This window comes from Heterocephalus glaber, unplaced genomic scaffold, assembly GCF_053883595.1.
Source record: "Heterocephalus glaber isolate CG9 unplaced genomic scaffold, H.glaber_assembly_v1.0 deba00000546, whole genome shotgun sequence".
NCBI lineage: Eukaryota > Metazoa > Chordata > Mammalia > Rodentia > Bathyergidae > Heterocephalus > Heterocephalus glaber.
In genome coordinates, this window is record NW_028258147.1 from 12,374,955 (window position 1) to 12,393,370 (window position 18,416).

The 18,416-nt window shown below is 35.6% G+C and overlaps 1 protein-coding gene across 6 annotated transcripts in view; it reads left to right on the forward strand.

Moving 5' to 3' along the window:
- Iqub (IQ motif and ubiquitin domain containing) overlaps positions 1–18,416 on the forward strand; it is a 194,086-nt gene that overhangs the window by 160,455 nt on the left and 15,215 nt on the right. For all 6 annotated transcript variants that reach the window (XR_015448722.1, XR_015448724.1, XR_015448723.1 and 3 more), the window contains one exon: positions 14,015–14,200. The gene's annotated coding sequence lies outside the window, so the exon portion shown is untranslated. The remainder of the gene's footprint in view (positions 1–14,014; positions 14,201–18,416) is intronic.

The following is an 18,416-nucleotide window of genomic DNA, read 5'->3' on the forward strand; positions in this document are numbered from 1 at the left end:
GTTCCAAATGAATTTTTGGATTGTTTTCTCTAGTTCAGTGAAATATACTGTTGGGATTTCAGTCAGGATTGCATTGATTCTTTATAGCTGTTTTGGAAGTATGACCATTTTCACTATATTGGTTCTTCCTACCCAGGAACAAGGGACGTCTTTCCATTGTCTTATATCCTCTTCAATCTCTTTTATCAGTGTTGTAGTTCTCAATGTAGAAGTCTTTTGGTTCCTTTGTTAGATGGAATCTTAGATAGTTCATTTTTTTGGATGCTATTATGAAAGGGAATGTTGCCCTAATTTCTCTCTCAGTGAGTCTGTTATTTGCATACAAGAAGGCTATTGATTTTTGAGTGTTTACCTTGTATCCAGCTCCTCTACTAAATCTGTTAATTAAGTCTAGAAGTCTTTTGATAGAGTTTTTTGGGTCTTTTATGTAGAGTATCATATTACCAGCAAATAACATTTTAACTTCTTCCTTTCCTATCTTTATTGCTTTTATTTCTTTCTCTTGTCTAATTGCTGTGGCTAATGTTTCCAAAACTATGTTGAACAGGAGTGGTGATAGTGAACATCCTTGTCTTGTTCCTGATTTTAGTGTGAAGATTTTCAGTTTTTGACCATTTAGTATGATGTTGGCTGTCGGTTTTTCATAGATAGCCTTTATCAAGTTGAGATAAAAACCATCTATTCTAATTTTCTTAGGGTTTTAAATTTTTAGTATTATTAAATAATCATCATTTGTTTAATATTATTAATAATCATTTGGTGTAGCTAACCATTAAAATATCAGGTGCCTTCAAAATCCTATTGTTTTGACAAGGCAAATGGCCATAGAATTTAGCAGTTGCTTGTAAACAGGTTACTAATTGAACATGTTTTACTTGCCAACATAGATCTTGGCTCTGCATCCCCAAATATCTTAAATGTCAGTGCTGTAAAAGCTGGTATCTCTTTGTACTATAAAGATTTCTTACTGTTCCAGACATGGACCCCTTAATGTTACTCTCTTTCATTTACTGATTGATTTCTACCCACTATCCCTTCTATAATGCTGCCTGATACATAAGATTCCAATTAAGCAGACTATAAATTTGCTTTTTTAAAACATCCATATAAATATGTAATTTTCCCTTTTTAAGGGAGACTAAGACAATAGAAATTAGTCCAAAACATGCATGCAGAAAAGATAGAAGGCATGATGTTTGATCTTGAAACTTAATACTTGCTGAAATAATGAAGCAAATGGAGTGGGGAGATGGGGTGGTGGGGGCACTAGTGCTGCTTTTTGAGGCTTTAGTATCAGACTACCTGCTCATGGATACTCACCTTCTATCCTCTTGTTTGCAAACTCAGAACTCCTATTTTTTCCATTTTATTCAGGAGTAAATTCTGGGAGACTGAATCATCCTGAAGGAATTTATTTCCAAGAATATCTGTTCAATTCATTAGCTTATACCAAGATAAATAAGAAGTTAACTACTAGAATCCCACTTGAGTTGGTCAGTAAATAATGTTTCCTATAAGAAAGCTTCTTTAGAAAATTAAATCAATATTAGGTGTTTACTTGGTAACCAAAATGTTACGAAGGGAAAATTCATGCAATTCCCTGGGACAATTAAAATAAGGGTTAAAATTAGAGTACTGTCACCCATCTCCACTCTAGAACTTTATTTCTAAATACACTTCCTTAGACAGTGGTGGAGACATCCTGGTGAGTTTTATTATTGAGTCTTTGTATTTAGAATGACTTAGTAACCATAAACTTTCCATTGATACTGTGTTTCTCATAAAAATGTTGTATTTTCCAAGATTATAGTTCTGCCAATTAATTATATGTCAAGAAGCTTTATTTATTTTATAGACCACCAGAAATTTCTTGTTCAGATTTAGAAAATATAGTTGCCTCAGCAATCTATTAACAAATCTATAGAAGGCTATTTATTGGACAGCTTTTAAATCCAATCATGTTTATGTTGATTACTGCTGGCTTTTTTTTGCCAATGATCACAAATATGCCTTATATTAGATCTGCAACACGTATGCAAGTTTATAAATGTGAACTGAGATTGATTATAAAAGCAAGTAGCTTATGAAGTAAATACTGGGTTTCAAGTATTACTTGAAGTTTTAATGTATGCAATTTAAATAGCTTATTGTTTTCCACATTTTTTTCTAAAATAGGATTTAAGTACAAGACTCTATGTGTGTTTTGTATGTGTTCAGATTAGGATCTCCAATACAACAAACATTCAGTTTTCAGTATTTAGTAAGGTTCTGTAATGACAAAACACAGCTAACTTTTCAATAGAAAGTCAAAATAAATTTCTTTTTAACTAGGCAAATTGAGTCATAAGTTTTGAAATGTTTAAAGTCAAGTTTTGTCTTTCTGGGGGGATTAATGAAGGTTCTCAGAGGTTTTTATAATAAGAAAAAGAAATTTAAACAAAAGTAAAGTTCATTAACTGGTAAAAAAAATTTTATTCATTATTTTTAATATAAAATTAATTTAAAACTTCCTAAGATAATTAGATTTAGGACCATTGCCCAGGTATGAATAAGAATACATAGTAAACACTCCTTTGGAAATGTTTCTGTGATTTTAAAAAATAATTTACCTAACCTACCTGATGTCTAATATTGCCATCAACAGCAATTGTTGGCAACCATTAATGCAGGATTTTCATCTGGAACAGTAGTCACTTAAGTTGGAATTTCCCCAGGAGAAACCAGAGTACTAAGAATGGAGAAACAGGACTAGTAAATTTGGGGAGGAAAGAAAGCAAACAAAAAATATTGAGCATAAATTGTCTTGTACAGACCAACTAGAGTTTAGGTGGCTGGAGGCCTTAGGTGGGTGTATTAGTCACTTTTCCTGTTGCTGGAACAAAATACCTGACACCTGCAATATAAAGGAGAGGAATAGCATGACTCATGGCTTTATAGGTCTCAGTCCATGACCAGCTGGCTCTGAGGCAGAAACATCATGGTAGAAGGGCATGGTGGAGCAAAGATGCTTAGTTCACAGCAGGCAGAAAGCAAAGCAGGGGGAACAGCTCCTAAGAAGAAAGGACCAGAGATCAGACATATACTTCCAAGTCACGCATTCATGATCCACCCAGACACACCCAGAAACGTGTTTTACTATTCCCTGAGGGAGGCTTTATCCAAGTGCAATCCAGTTTTAATGCTCATGGTGGGCAATTAGACATAGGGATCAAAGTACCAAAATTAAGAAAGGGACTCCAGGGCCGGGGATTTAGCTCAGTGGTTTCGCCACCTGCCTAAGGGAAGGTCAAGGACAGAAAACGCTGAGCAAATCTGACTGCCCTTGATTTTCTTAGTAAACCAAAATTAATCATGAAAGTGTTTTGTTGATCAAGTACCATATGAAGCTCTTTTATTGTCTTTCTGTAGGTGGCACAGTAAGAAAAGTGGGGACCTTGGAGGCAGAAGACTTAGAATCAATTCCTAGTATCATAATTAAGCATCTGTGGGATTCTGCCTAAGTACCAACCTCTCAGCTTCTGTTTCTGATGTATAAAATGGATGAAATAGTATCATACCTTGGCCTCATAGAACAGTTTCCTCTCTAGCTACCTAATAAATATGTTTGGTCACCTTGACACCAGGGCCCACCTATTTCACAGCTCTTCAGAAGCCCACCATTCCCACTTCACCTATCCATAAGGGTTGGGGGTCAGCACAGGAAAGGTTATTGCTTAAAGCTATGATATAGTCTATTTCTTTATATGAAAGGGAAATTTTTGTTACCATCTAGTTTTTCTTTTAAATAATGTTGAGGTAAACATCAATTTATAACATAATCAAATTCCAAATTAATATAGTCTGATTTAAAATTCTATTCTGAGCCTTTAGACTTACACTTGTGCAGTGAGTTCCCATTGGCTTTTCACATTTGAGAAGTCTGTACATGTCTGAGAACAAGTTTTCAGATTACAGTGTGCTGGATTACAGTAGGAGAAAAGATTTTCATTGCTGTTTCTCGTTAGTTTTTTTGATTATACAGAACTTAGATTTTCTTGGTTCCAGGATGAAAAGTGGAGCAAAGTAGTGTTTTTTATGTTTTAATTTTTGTGTTGTATATTATTGCTTTTTGTTGTATTTCGGAACTTTAAACTATCTTTTAACATTTCAATTCATGTTATATATTGAGCAGATGTATTCAATTATTTTAGCACAGTGTTCAGAGAAACCTGAGAAGAATTAATTTTAAAAGTCATTATTTTTTGCTTTTCTAAACTCAGTAAAACATATTATCCACTTTTAAAATTTATTTCCACAGTAGTGTTCTTGATTTCATCTCTTAGGATCAATACATGGTCTCATATCTATATTAAATTCACTGGAGCAAGGCCCTGAGTACATTTGTCAAGTGTCCAATTTGGTGATGACCAAGTTAATGAGCAACATTTGTTATTAGTTACATCAATATAAACATGATATCTTACAACTGTAGTTTGAGCCTAATAAAGGAGAATTGAGGGATGAATATTCACAAGCAATTAATGAACCATTCTTCAGGAAAAAAAATACTTAAAAAATCACTTTAATAGCCTCTTTGCATCCTAACCAGACTTTGTCAAATCAAACCATCTCTGGCTAAAAAAAAAAAAAAAGAAAAAGTAATCAGTGCCTCAAAATTAAATCCAATGAACTTGCCTCTGCAGAAGGTCAAGTAATATATTCTGATGAAAGAAAACTGTTCCTCCTTTAATGCATTGGTTATTAAAAAGGTGTTCTATTTCCTGCTTGAGTTCTGTCTTTTTTTATTATTGCATATTAAAGTAACTGTCTTGCCAACATGCTAATGATATGCTAACTGAATGTGGCTGGGATAAAAGTGATGATGAAAGGGCCAGATAGACCCACTGGCCACAATATTATGCCTAAACAATGGAAAATCACTGCATTTCTAAAATCTTCTATTTTATGCCTACATAATTCATAGAAACAAATAAAAATTAAAATGTAGTATATTAATTTTCTTTTTTTAAAAGAAGACATGAAAAAAATCTTGAATCTTAGATTTTGGTAACTTCATTTTAGTGGAATTCAGACAACTCAGATTTTACAAAGGAATACTTGAAAGAAAGAGTAAACAAGAAAGAAGACCAGGGAAATACACCTTCTTCATTACAACAGCAAATAGAGTAAATGGCCATTAGAAACATTTTAGCTGGACCTAGTGGCTCATGCCTAAAATCTCAGAACTCTGGGAGGCCTAGTCAGAAGGATATGAAATTTAAGCCCAGTCTGAGCAATGTGGTGACTCAAAGAGACTATGTCTGAAAAATAAAAAAAATAAGAAAGGGCTAGACGTAGCTCAGTGTGAAGGCCTGGGTTCAGTCGCTGGTACCAGAGAAATAAAAATCTTTCTAAATGCTGCTAGCCACATTGCATGTTTAATGGCATTTAGTCCATATTATCTTGAATTTAAAGAAACAAAGCCGTGTATTCCAGACAAACTGTCCATGATCGTAAGCTACTAGTGATGAACCCCCATCCCAGTGACACTTGCCTCATGACCACCCATAGTTAGGCATATGCTTTCTTGATTTCCTGGAAAAATATTAGTGGATCCTTCCCCTAGAAACTGAAAGCATTCCAAAGAAAAGAATAATGTGTATAGTCCTGGCAAGAAATCAGATTCACCCTTGGTGATTCAAATGAAAAGCTGCTAGTGGAGGAGCTGCTTATATCAAGTAAGTGAACAAATAAGGGATATTGAGTCACCAGGAAGCCAGCAAGAGTCAGAAGGCATTGCATGTCCAGGGCTGAAGGATGATGGGAGGGGACAGGACCCACTGAGGAAAAGGGAGAGGGGAGGCCGAGGGATGATAAAAATGAACAAATTGTGGCCATTTCTATATGTACCAATCCCCTAAACTGAATGTAATCATTATGTATTACAGACATATACTAATTTTTAAAAAGAAGAAAGGAAAAAACACTGAGGTGTGCAGAGTTACAAACACTGCTGGAGATCCTGTACTGAAACAGAAAGAGAATTGGGAAAAAGTACTTAGACTTCTTTTTCCTTCAGCTCCCCAATATTCCTAAGAATGCCTTTCCCCCACTCCCAGCCAAGCCATTCAGGAAGTCCAGGCATCTTTCTCAGGGCAAGCCTTCAAGGGCTGAGCAGGGCAGAGGAGAGTCAGGGAAAGGGGGCAGTATATCCAGCAAAGAGGCTGCCATTTGGAGATCGTGCAGCGAAACCACTGGGCTCTAATTTTAATATTCTTTAAGAAGTGTGATACAATGAACTTCCAAATAATGCTTCATTGGCATTTGCTTTAAAACCCTTACAGCCAAAATTGCCTGACAGTTTGGAAAGTCTCCAACTTGAAAGGCAATCCAAGCAAATCAGTCAAAAAGAAATCTAGAGAGCAACAAAAGGGGGGGGGGTGTGTGTTAAACATAATATTTAAATCCTTATCTTCAGATAAATGAAAGATATTTGCTTCTTTAAAAAGCAGAATACTTTAACAGAAATAATAAAATCCTTGAGCTTTTGGAGATAAAAACATAAAAATAAAGTAAAAAGTCAATAGGATTATAAAGTTAGGAAAATCATTTGAGAAAACAGACAAAAAGGTAAAGAAATTTAAAGTAGGAGAGAAAATTACATGACAAATCCATGAAACCTAACATCTAATTCATAAGAGTTTCCAAAATAAAGAGCAGAGATAAGAGAAAGGGTGAAATTTTTGAATATTTAATCCAATAATATGTGCATCACTGAAGAACATGTGCTTTCAGAACAAAAGGATCCCTGAGAGATCAATGTAGTGAATGAAGTTTCAAACCACCAGCAACCATGGCAATACCCTAAAAGCTTTGCTATGACTGTGTTGTACCACACCCCAAATTCTTATATTGAAATCCTAATCTTAATGTGATAGTGCTTGGAAGTGGGGCCTTTGGGAGGCGATGAGGTCATAAGTGTGGAGCCTAATGAGGAGGATTGTTGTCCCTGTAGAGACCACAAGAGACTCCCTTCCCCCTTTTTTTATATCCAGTTAAAGCAAGAAGATCGCTATCTACAAACCAGACAATGGAATCACGTAAGACACTAAATTTTCTGCTGTTTGATCTTGGACTTCCCAGTCTCTGGAATTATATAACGTAAATTTCTCTTGCTAAAAGTCATCCAGTTTGTGGTATTTTGTTACAACTTAGTGAATGGACTAAGAGAAGATTTTAGAGAGAAAAATGAGTGACATTCAAAGAATGAAGGACCAGGGGATGTTAGACTTCTAAATAATAATAGTGGAAATTAGAAGATTGTGTGTGTAAAAAGCACATTCAAACTTTTGAGGGCAAAATGTTTTTTAAACTAGATTTCTATATGTAATCCAGATTTCTCAAGAGTGAGATTAAATGAAGAAACATTTTCAGACATGTAAAATCTTAATATTTTATTTTTATGCATCATATTTTTATGCATCATGTTGATGAAGAATGTATTTATTCTACTATTAGCATTTCCAGGTAAGTGAAGAGGGGAAAAGGGAAGTCCCAAATTGACAGCTGAGCATCATGCCTGGAGAACACCAGTTGAGATTGAAAGAGAAGTGGAGAGATTCAGGATGGATGTTTAGGGAAAAAAGATATAATTATCTGGTATACTTATATGCATTAACCAAGACAGCCTTAACATCTTCTTACCTTGCACAATTCAATTTTAGATTTCTTTCTGATTATAGCTCCCTGATCTCCCTTAGCTTAGAACATTTACTTTTTTAATATAAATTTTATTTTATCCCATTCCCCCCTCAAGCCTTCTCCCCTCCCTATCTACAAAAGCTTTATTTCCATTTTTTCCTTCTATTTTCATTTTTTTTCTTGTCGCTTCCTTCTTTTCCTCCCTCCTCCTTTGTTCCCCTTCCCATTTGAACACTTTCTTCCCATTTCCCAACATCCATTACACATCTCAGTCCTTATTTCCACATTCCGTTTCTCACACCAGAGAAACAATGTGGTATTTAAACATATGTGTCTGATTTATTCCACTTAAGAGTATGGTCTCAAGGTCCATCCATTTATCTATAAATGTCTGAAGCTCATCCTTCTTTATACCAGAGTGGTACTCCATTGTATAAAAAATCACATCTTTATCCATTCTTCAGTTGATGGACATCTGGGTTGTTTCCAAGATTTAACTATTACAAACTGTGCTGCCATAAACATGGGTGCACATATATGGCTGTGGTATGATATTTTTAATTCTTTCAGGAAGATACCAAGAAGAGGTATAGCTAGATCAAAAGAAACCTCTAGTTTTTGTTCTTTTAGAAATCTCCACACTGATTTCCACAGTGGTTGTACCAGTCTACACTCCCACCAGCAGTGGAGAAGGGTTTCTTTTTCCCCACAGCCACTCCAGCATTTTTTATTGGTTGATTTCTTGATAGCAGCCATTCTTTCTGGAGTGAGGTAGAATCTCAGTGTTGTTTTAATTTGCATCTCTCAAATGACCAGTGATGTTGAACATTTTTTCATATATTTATTTGCCATTTCTAATTCTTCATTTGAGAAGTGTCTTTTTATTTCAGATGCCTGTTTTTGCACTGGGTCTTTAAATTAGGGGGGGTTGATTTTTTTGAGTTCTTTATATATTCTAGAAAATAGTCCTTTATCTAATAGCTGATAAAAAATTTTTTCCACTCCAGTGGGTTTTTAATTTATTTATTTATTTATTTATGTATGTATGTATTTATTTATTTTTGTGGGTTGTTTCTTCACTCTGTTAGTGGTTTCTATTGCTGTGCAAAAGCTTTTTAATAAGATAAGTTCCCAGTTGTTGATTCTTTATAGTATTTCTTGTGCAGTCTGGGTTTTGTTCATGAAGTCTTTGCCTACTCCTCAAGCATTCTACCTAATTTCTCTTCCAGCAGATTCAGTGTTTCTGTTTTAATATTTAGATCTTTGATCCATTTCAATTTTAGGCTAGTGTGTGGTGAAAGATATGGGTCTAGTTTTAATCTTTGGCATGTGCAAAGCCAGTTTTTCCAGCACCATTTCTTAAAGAGCCTTTCTTCCATGGAAGGTATTTGGATAAGGATGAGGGTGTTTGGTTGAGGATGTCTGGAGTTGTTTCTGCATCCTCTAGTCTGTAACAGTGATCCTCAGGTATGTTCTTTTGCCAGTACCATGCTGTTTTTATCACTGTAGTTTTGAGGTATAATTTAAAGTCAGGGATTGTGATACCTCCTGCTTTTCCTTTGTTGCCCATAATTGCCTTTGCTATTCTAGGTCTCTTCTGCTTCCAAATGAATTTTAGGGTTCTTTTTTTCTAATTCTGTGAGATATGCTATTGGGATTTTGATTGGGATTGCACTGAATCTGCATAACAATTTTGTAAGTATAGTCTTTTCACCATATTGGTTCTTCCTATCCAAGAACAAAGGATATCTTTCCATTTTCTGATATCCTTTTCAATCTCTTTTTTCAGAGTACTATAGTTTCTATTGTAGAGGTCTTTCACTTCCTTCACTAGATTGATTCCTAGGTATTTCATTTTTTGGATGCTATTGTGAAAGGGATTGTTTCTCTAATTTCTCTCTCCATGAATCTAGAACATTTACTTTTAAAAGTTTCAATTGTAGGGTTTTTTCTCTGCTCTTTTGAGATATAAGTCATCTCCTAAATTCTTAAAAATTTTACAACCCAGGAATATCTTTCTCAATTACCTTAGAGCCATCTCTTTGAAATGTAATCACCAAGAAAGATGAAGCTCTAATCCTTTCCACCCCATGGAATAAAAGCCTGACTTTGATATGCACCAGCTAGCAAATAAAGATGGTCTAATCACATGGATAACATTCCCATTACACCCTAGCCCTCTAGTACCATTCTACCAGTTCACTCCAGTGCTTAAAGACTCTTCTGCTTTTGGTTTAAAGGAGTAAAATTTGATCTTTCAACACTATTGTGATAGTCTTCAATTAATTCTTCTTTATCTCTTTAACCTATCTAGTGCAACTTTTCTTCCACAGTTGGGAAAATACCATTAAGAGACATTAGCCGGGTGTGGTGATGCATGCCTATAATGCCAGCACTCTGGGAAGTTGATACAAGAGGATCATAAATTGGAGCTTCCTCTGGGAAATATCGTAAAGCCATATCTCAAAATAAAAATGTATAAAGGCTGAGGATATAACTCAGTGAGAAGGCATTGGGTTCAATCCCAAGTACTGCCAAAAAAGTCATCTATTTATTTTGTTGGGGAGTTAGGGAAAAATTGGTGATAATAATATAGAAAACTAAAGAAAAAAAGACAAAATTAAACTCAATATTTTCTTATCTACTTTTCTCTGTTTATGAGAACCCTTCCTTTTAGACAATTTTATCATTATCTACATGGTGCATTTTATGTGCATGTACTTCTTGTATACTAATTTCTTCCTCTTGGGATGCTGAGTTCTTATTCTCCATAATAGGACAGTGCAGGTTTAATTCTTGCTCTTTAAGTTTTTCCATCTCCAAATCATGCTTAAACTTTGTAGCTTCTTTAATTTAAAGTCCTCTTTGGGACAATGGCTTCCATTTACATAGCACTTCCTAACCTATGCAATGTCCTTACATTGCCATCTTAGTTGATCCTTATAAAAACCTTGCAAGGTGCATTTTGGTGCTAAATTCAGATGGATATAGCTTGAAACCATAAATATAGACAAATTTCTTGATATACTAAGTCTTAATTCCTTATTTTAAAGTTCATTGAATACTGAGTGAAGCATGAGTCAAGCACAGTTATGAGAGTTAGATGAGATAATGCATACCTGACTTAGTAAATGCTACAGAAATGTCAAATAATTATTATTACTTTACAACGGAAAAATAAAATTTAGAGTCACTAAAAGAAATTTTACCATATTATAACACAGGACTTTGTATTGTTTGATTCCAAATGCAATTCATATTACTATCTTACATGGTGTCTCTAAATATATAGCTTCTTGGCAAGACCTTTGTTAGACTTCATTAATTCACTATCATAGGTTAGAGGTTTAGAAAACAAATGGGTATGTTTTGAAAATGTACATGGGGTATACTACATTAAGGAAGAAGAGATTGGCTGTCTGCAGCAGTGAGGAGAAGATGGAAGAAGAGGAGACTTACTGAAAAATCCGGGAACAGCTGAGAGGCGGGAGGAGGAAGAGCGGGACTGAGAGAGGAAGTACGCAGGCATCAGAAACGCAACACACTATGAGGCTGAAGGCACTGCTAGTGCTGCCGTTCAGAGCTGGCTGGCCTTTTCCACATGTCATTCAAAGCAGTATTTGAATAGCCATACATAATATTAAGCTTGGGTGGAAGGATGGCTTGCAAGTCATTTTTTAAAAAAACAGTATGCAAAACATCAATTTAATTTCTCCATAAAGGAAAGAGAGAAGATGGAGTTTGATACTTGTAGACATATTTGCAAAAACAGAAATGCCTGGGATTGAACAGACTGTGAATGGATGTTTCTCTGAGAATAGTTCAGACCTGGAAACTGAGCTATCTCTACAGCAGCTATGCTGGAGACCTGCTGTTGTTTTCACTTTTTGATGTCTTTGTTCAAACCATATGGTGCAGAAGCAGTACATATTTGTAAATAAATAGACTTTGAGTCTAGATTTCTTCTGTGTCCGTGACTTGTTTTTATCTCAAATTTACCACTCTTTTGGAAGAAAAGATGGCCTTGCATTTAGAAAACTTTGAACCTTTGGAGACTCCATAAGTTTTCATTGTGTTTGCCCGTTTGATGTGAGGCCAAACCCCAGTGTGACAGAAGACAGAACATTTGAGAGCTGTTTTTCTGGGTAGGGGGTTGCAATGTTTTATTTTTAATAGTTAAAGAGATTTCTAAAGTTAGTTACCATTAATTATTCTTTTCTTAGTTCCCCCTTTGAAAAGATTTGTTCAGCATCTGTCTGCCCATCTGTCCGTCTGTCTATCGGGTGCTCAACTTTGGCTCTGGCACCTTTTGAGGATGTTAGGACAGGCAGCTTCATGATTACCTAAGGGCACAGGGTGTGAGGGATTGCATCAGAGCTGGATCAGACCTTCTGCTTTTGAAGGCACTTCAAACTGTAGGCAAAGCCACCTTTCTTTCTCTTTTCTTTCTTTTTTCTTTTCTTTCTTTCTTTCTTTCTTTCTTTCTTTCTTTCTTTCTTTCTTTCTTTCTTTCTTTCTTTCATCTGGTGAATGATTAAAGTTGATGTTGTGCTTGATGAGCTTGCTGCTGATCCTCCAGAATATTTGAGTTGCATGAACCTTAGGAGTCATCTTGTTCAATCCTCTCCTATTTTACAGGTGAGAAAACAAGCATAGCCACTTGTTCAGTGTTACAGAATTTATAAAAGAGCAGGTCTTTGTATACTTAGATACTTTATCTACTATGTAAGTTACAAAATGTCTTCATAACTTGCACTTAAAAATAATAGCTAAGTGTCTTTTCAAGTTCTCCCGCACCAGAGACTGGTTAAGACCTGAAGGCTACATCATACCATGAGGCTTCTGGATATTCTAAAGCCATTACTCTTGTGATATTTATATTCTCTTCTCTGCTTACCTGCTAAACCCTTTTCATCTTGTATGTTATTTCACAGATGCCAACTGACTAATCTGATAAACTAACAATCAATCTGCTAATGTAAGATGATGAAAAGACTCAAACAGCAAAATACCCCTCATATATTATGACTGTCAGTAATTTCTGAGCTGGAAGCTATTGACTTGATCTCCAAACATGCTATGTGGAGTGTTGCCACATTAAGCTTGCCTGAGAAAATGTGCCTTCCTTCTGTTATGCTACAGGCTTCCCCCTAAAGATGCTAGGGCTTCTTGCTTTAGTCTGTGCACTCACTAGAGACCTGTCTTTACTTTTCCTTCTTAGAGGACTTTAGTCATGAAATGTTTGAATGAATAAATGGCTTTGTTTCTGCAAATTCAGACTGTGGTGTAATTATTAATCATGCTCTGTGCTGCTGGGAATATTCCCAGTATAGTCTCCTTTCCTCTGTGGTGGGGATTTTGTTTTGACATATTCATTCAACCATAGTAATCTTGGAATTTTCAAGTATTTTCTTAATTAGATTCAAAGGTGAGTAGCCTTCAAATCCTTCCTGAAAGAGTTCAAGAGTACAGAAATGAATGACCAAGTACTACACGGTACCTTAGGAAAATACTGTCTCATGGAACTTTGTAAGTCAGGGATAACACAGTGATTAGCAACAAAGACTTGGGGGCAAGCGAATTCTGGGTTCTAGATATGTGAGCCCATTGCTAGCTATGTGATTTGGGATAATTACTTAAACTCACAAATGCCTCAGTTTTTCCAAGTATAATTTGGGGGATAAAAATATTGCATATTTCAGAGTTGGAAGAATCAAACTACTAATCTATAAAAGTTATAATAATCGGTGTATGTTCAATGTACTATATGTTAATGTGCATATATAGTTTCATGTTTAAAGGATTTGCTACAGTTTGATTTGATTTTGTGCTGAACTCTGACAATGCTAAGATTAAGAAGGCAAGGTCTATGATGTTAAGGGGTTCAGAATTCTTCTAAGGAAAACAATATGTTTATCCCTCTCTTAATCAAATTTAACCTTCTGAGTCTTGTGGAATTTGTAGACAATGCATATAAAGGAATGAAATCAACAATAAAGTCTTTCAAGTAATCCAGAATCTTGCCTCAGCACCGGGACACTTTTTCTGTGCACACAGCTTAACTCCTGAATAATTGCATAACATTTTTTCTCTTTTGTAATAATTCTCTGATGTAGAGTAGTTGAGAAAATAGACTTTACTAAGTCCTAATGTTTAACTAGTATGTCCAGAAGTACATATGCATAGAAAGAGTTAATTAACCTGATTTCCCTTTCACATTACTGTCCTATGACAAGGCAAATTCCCAGAAAACAAAAACAAAAAACAAAAAACAGCTGTGGGTTTCCTTTTAAGGACAAACTTAGGATCTTAACCACAGTGTTTTCTTCAGCAGCATCTCTTCACAGTTAGAATCAACGCCTTGATGTCTCAGGAAAGTCTCTATTTGGATGTCCCTTGAACTGAACTGGACGTGTGTAAGCAAAGAAATTTGTTAGAACCTGCAGCTAAGGAGAGTTTGGCCTTCCCTGAAATACCTAAGCTGCCCAAGACAGATTTAAGCAGCACAAAGGAAGAAGAGGTACGTTTTTCACTGAAAGATGGCAATTCCAGTGTCATTTACTAGTAAGAAATGTAACAGTGATATAAAAATAATAGTAAAACTTTGTTATAAAATATTTCCCTACTTAATGGGTTGTGTTCTATGAAAATAAAATCATGTCCTTCAGTTTAGCCTAATATAATATGAAATCATGGGAATCAGATAAAATGGGTTTTATGTTTGGGGCTGTGAAAGACTGAGCAGGACAGGAGAATTTGGACAAAGAACATAATTTCTCCAAGACTGAGTGTGCTCATTTCTATAACTGAGACAGCACTAAGTGTCATAGGTGGTGTGTGTTTTAAGTAACTAATGTGAAGGCTCAGACATAAAGTAGGCACTACAAAAGAAGTATTTGTCATTACCTTTTGCTCTATATGAGGATTTTGCTTTAATTGAGTATGAAGTTTAATATATCAATATATGTACTATACCATAATTGATTGGGCAGAACTCTCTTCTCAGTCAATAGTGAAATATTTATTAGAAGCCACAAAGACAGTTCATCTCACAACTTTCAAATTTGCAATTTTTAGTCAAATATTTTTCAGTCCATTTGGATCAAAACCTCAAAATATATTCAAACAAAAAGTAAAATCAAAATGATTTGTAGGAAGACTACCAATCATTGCAGAATAAGTGAACAATACCATTTAATAATCCTATGTCAAGTGTTTGGAAAGGTAGGGGATGAGTCTGTGACTTCTACCATTGTCATTTAGAGGGGCTTCCATTGGAATCACCATGAAAACTGGTGACAGGGCAAATAAGAAGGGGAGAAAGCTGGGGGCATAATAGTTGCACAAATCTTACAACATCAGACCAAAGAAGATATTTTGAGAGCAGTAGCAATGGAAAGAGGATAAGGAAAAGTACAAAAACACTGATGAGAGCAAAAAGAAAAGAGGAGGAATTCTAGTTACCTCTGATTTAAGGCTATTACCTCACAGATTTCAGTGGCCTCATTAATGATAGGTGTCTGACGATAGCCTCTTGTGGGTAGAAAGTTAAATATTGTCTTGCAGGGGCTGCAGTGTAGTACTAGTGAGATTTCTTTGATAATTTATTCCCTACTTTGCTAACATAATTTGCCATGTGAGACACTGCTCTCTCACTAGCCATAAATTTTCTCAAAGTTTCATTTTATTTTATGGAGAAAATTAAGTGTCCATTCCAATAGCAATAAGGAAAAATAAATTCCATTTTAAGCATATATTTCTTGCTGTGAGCTTATAATGCCATTTTTTTCTAGCCTGTTTTCCTTTTCTTGTGAGTTAATATTGAGTTCCTACCTTAAGAAATTCAGAGTAGGCACAGATCCATAGGAAGAAAAGTAAAAAGGGCTATGTATCAGAGATAGTTTCTTTTCTTAAAATAATCCATATTAGTATGCTATGGGAAATGTCCAGTGATGCTTAGCAAGTTGGTACAATATGGCTGTATTGACAATTCTCTTCTTAAGCTAATGGTGTAGGAGTGCTGTTAGCTTTGTCCTTCAACTCCTGGTGGTCCTGGGCAAACTTATTTCCAAGCATCTAGCACCACTTTACTCCATGATTATCATTCAGGACACAAGTAGAGCTTATAGCAGTAGTTCTAAATTGTCTCCTTGGACAAGCATATAAATGATGTAACCTCATTTATGACTGATGTCTGCTAAAAGGATATTTTCTTGTGTTGTTTACATCTTTCATCTGTGATGGATAAGTTAAAAACTGATAATTTTGCTGTAATAACTAAGATGATGACTTTTCATATTGTATTTTCTTTTGACTTATTGCCTTTTCAACTTGATAGATACTTTAGTCTGGACTCCCAGAGGCTACTTTTCTCTTTTCTTGTTATCAATGGAATGAGTAGCCATGAAAATTACATTTATATATTGAAATGTTCCCTTTTTTTTAGAGATTAAAGTATTGCACGCATATATGGGGTATTTTCCATAAGCAGGTAAGACCTTAGAATTTTGTTAGACTGTGGTAAAATTCGTCACATTTCAAAGATTAAAAAGTACATCCCAACAATGATATCTTTTCATATCTTTGGATGGTACTGATGGGTTGGCACTGAAAGGTGCCCTTTTGAATCTGTGAATTAGGCAGATCTCTTACTTGAAGAGTTGGAGGGTTTGGCTAATGAACACAAAGTGTAATGATGCTGACTGATATCTTGAAGAGTGGTGTGGTGATCCACTCCACTACAGGCACTGAAGGGGAGACTGCTCTTAGGAGGTGGTCTCCATGACAGTAGATGTTGACAAGTACATAATTTCTAATGATGCCACCACAAGCAAGGTCACCTCATAGAAACACAATCCAGCCTCATGCAGGGAGAACACCATGTAAACATGGAAGCAGGGATTGGGTGATGCATCTAAAAGCCAAGGAACATCAAGGATAGCTGGCCATAACTAGAAGCTAGGATGAAAGTACTCAACATTCTCTCTAGGCCATCAGATGGAACCAATCCTACTGACACCTCTAGCCTCCAGAACTCTGCATGCTGACTGATACTGTAAGCCACTCAGTTTTGTGGTCCATAACAAAGTTTTCTTTGTTATGACAACTCTAGGAAACAGCTACATGTTTTGTTATGAAACTACATAAATATATTGCAGTAAACATGTTTATAAATATGTCTTTACATATGCATATTTTGGATTGCTCCTTTAGAATGTATTCCTATACTTGTGGTTACCAAGAGCAAATAAATGGATATTTGTATCCCATGTTGCATTTTGTCAAAGTACTTTCTAAAAGGCTTGTAATAAGGATAGAGAGAAGTATCTATTTTCTCACAACCTTGCTAGCATTGGAAAGCAATAGTGTTTGTTTATAAATCAGCAGGAATGTAAGTAGCAAACACATCAAAGCATTGTGGGAGTTACCACAGGGAAGGCAGATGTTCTGTAGAATGATTGGAGAAAAAACAATGTGGGGAAATTAGGAGAAAAAAAATAATTTGGAAGGATGGGATTAACTTGTTGTTTTTTATAAAACCAGCACGTGTGGTTCATAAGATCATTTGGGTTTCAGAGAAAGCAGAGTAGTGTAACACGAAGCTTGTGGCTGCCAACAATCACCAAGTGGCCCTTAGATCTCAGAATTGAAGGGAAGAGAGGCATGAGGTAACTCTCCTCCTGTGTGCCCCATTGACAGTGGGTGAGTAGCCTCCAAGAAGATGTGCTGGGATTGTTAGGAGTCCCCATGCAAGGCCTGCACTTGGGCAGCCATCACAATCTGGACCAAGGACATGCACAAGGTCAAGAATTTGCATAAAGAAAGGGAAGATTATCAGTTTATAAAGTGCATATTAGTATGTTAAGGCTTAATACTATGCATCCCCTTGATGGATGTAGAGACACCACTTTTTCTGTTCTAAAGCAAAACAAACAAAATGTAAAACTATAGGCACAAAAATATTTATAGTACTCTTTACAATAGTGAAAATTGAGGCTTGGTTAAATACCTTCCAGTGTACCCTTTCATTGAAATACCATATAATCATAATAGGGTATGAAGCACTTCTAAGCTTATTGTCATAAAAATGTACTCTAAGATATAGTTAAACAAAGACATATCGCATAATGGTATAAAAAGTATATTCAGTTACTATAAAACAATATTAAGCTACATATCCTCATATATTTCTTTAGAATATTGTATTGGTTAATCAGTTCTGTGTTTATTAGTATGTGTTTGCTGAATAAAATGATTATATTTATTGTGGGGAGTTGGTATAAGAACATAACACATCTTAATTCTTTTCTACTTCCCCTTGCACTCCCCTAACTTGATTGTGATTTGACTGGCTTGAGAGACACCTAGATAAGTAAAGCACATTTCCAGATGTGTCTGGGTGGATGAAGGAGGTGTGACTTTGGGGATAATATCTTGCCCCTGGCTGTTCTTCTTGAGCTCCTCTCCTGCTCTCTGCTTGTTGAATGCAAGTGAGTTCGGCAGCTTTCCTCCATCTTGCCTTTCCACACTGATGTTTTTAACCTTGGAGCCAGCACACCAGAGACTGAAACTTTTGAAACTGAGCAAAAATAATACTCTCCTTCTTTACATTGGGAATGTCAGGTACTTTTTTTCAGCAATGAAAAAGCTGGCCAGCACAAATATATCTTTTATTGTTTTGTTTTGTGTTTAGCATTGCTGAGGTTCAAATTCAAGACCTCATACTTGGTAGACAA